The sequence below is a fragment of the Octopus bimaculoides genome, chromosome 18 (genome assembly GCF_001194135.2).
Source record: "Octopus bimaculoides isolate UCB-OBI-ISO-001 chromosome 18, ASM119413v2, whole genome shotgun sequence".
In the NCBI taxonomy this organism is placed as follows: Eukaryota; Metazoa; Mollusca; class Cephalopoda; order Octopoda; family Octopodidae; genus Octopus; species Octopus bimaculoides.
The window spans coordinates 15,708,113-15,709,969 of NC_068998.1; the positions used below are offsets into that span (position 1 = coordinate 15,708,113).

Below are 1,857 nucleotides of genomic sequence, written 5' to 3' on the forward strand. Positions count from 1 at the left end.
TATATATTTATATATATTTATAAAGAGTGTTTAGACATTATAACCATCTGATATGTTGGATGCTAGAAAGTAGCTAAGTGGCTGATAAATTAATTGCAGAAGAGGCGAGATGCTTATGGAGATTAAAAAGTTTAGTGAAAGAGCAGATATACACAAATGCAAATAGATAAACTGCTATGATTCAATGAAGATGGTAATCTGATTTATGGGTTATTTATTGTCATTAACACAGGGTCATGGTAAGTACGCTCCGTATAATAGCATATCCTGCAAGCGCTCAGTGACGAGTTAGCCGGTGGAGATAGAAACTATATGCTACATTTAAAATAGCAGAAACCTTTGTAGAATTTAATCTGAGGCTATGGAATGGCAGCTGTTCAGTGATGCAATTGGTAACGTGGTCACTCAGTAAGCGGTAGAGGCATGGATTTAACATCGTTCGGAGCTCTATTTTTTCTGTCTTAAATTGATGTTTATAATGTCTGTGTCATTCATCTAAAATACACTTGCTATCTTTTATCTTTTACTTGTTGCAGTAATTTGACTGCAGTCATGCAGGGGTACTGCCTTAAAGGGTTTTAGTCGACTAATTTTTTAAAGCCTAATTCTCATTCTCTCAGTTTCTTTTGCCAAACTGCTAAGTTACGGGGACATAAACCCATCAACGCTGGTTGCCAAGTGGTGACGACGGACAAACACAGACACAAAGACACACACATAGATACTATATATTGGGTCATCCCACAGATAATGCGGTTTTTTAATTGCATGAACTAAAAGTCGGAGGGGATGGGATAAACTACCTGCATCAACTTGCTATAAAATCAGGTAGTAATTTTATCTTGTACTTATTCTTAGTGCAAGTTTTGAAGAATGCAGTTCAATTTTAACAGTTATTTTTTCGAAGCTATAATGGAAGTGACAAAGGAGCATATTCGGCATATTTTGCTTTATGAGCTCAATAAAGACAACAACGCAACGCAAAGTGCAAGGAACATTAACGCAGTATATGGGGATCGGACAATAAGCATAAGCCAGAGTCAACAGTGATTCCAGAAATTCCGAGCTGGAAACTACAGCTTTGAAGACGAGCCTCATCTTGGAAGATCTGTGGATCCGTACTTTAGTGTCATTTTTATGTATAATTGTATACAAAAAACGAGAAACGTTAATTAAAAAAAATCACTGAATGCGTTTAAGTAGAGTATCACGTTTGTTTTCGCAAGGAAAGGTTAAGCTGTGACTTGGAGGTTTCATCGGTTGTTGACCGTTCGTCAGACTGACGATGCCAACAAACTTCGAAACCTTTGTCAAACTTTTCCATGTATGTATATATGTATGTATGTATGTATGTATGTATGTATGTGGGTAGACAGGTATGTACGTATGTATGTATGCATGCATGTATGTTTGGATGTATGTTTGCATGTGTATGTAAGTACATATATACATCTATATTGAAAGAGAGAGAGAGAGAGTGGGGGAGAGGAAGAGAGGGAGAAAGAGAAAGTGAGAGAGAGCATGAGAGAGATAGTTTTATTTAATATACTCTCGTCTTTGTCGTCATTGTTGACTGCGTTATTTCTTATAGCTTAATTTAGTTATATGCGCGCGCGTATTTAAACTTTCATACATCTTTTACATCTATCAGTAATCAGACAGGAGCCATGTTTGGGCACCGCCTTGAAGAACATTTTGTCGAATGTATTGACCCTAATATTTATTTCTTTTAAAGCCTGGTACTTATTCTATCGTTGTCTTTTGCCGAACCGCTAATTTACGGAGACGTAAACACACGAGCACCGGTTATCAAATAGTGATAGTGGGGAGACTAAAACAAACACAAAGACACACACA

General features: G+C 36.9%; 1 protein-coding gene across 1 annotated transcript in view; it reads left to right on the top strand.

The window, feature by feature from the left end:
- The window catches only part of LOC106870641 (uncharacterized), a 133,163-nt gene that overhangs the window by 29,381 nt on the left and 101,925 nt on the right, over positions 1-1,857 (top strand). The window lies entirely within an intron of this gene.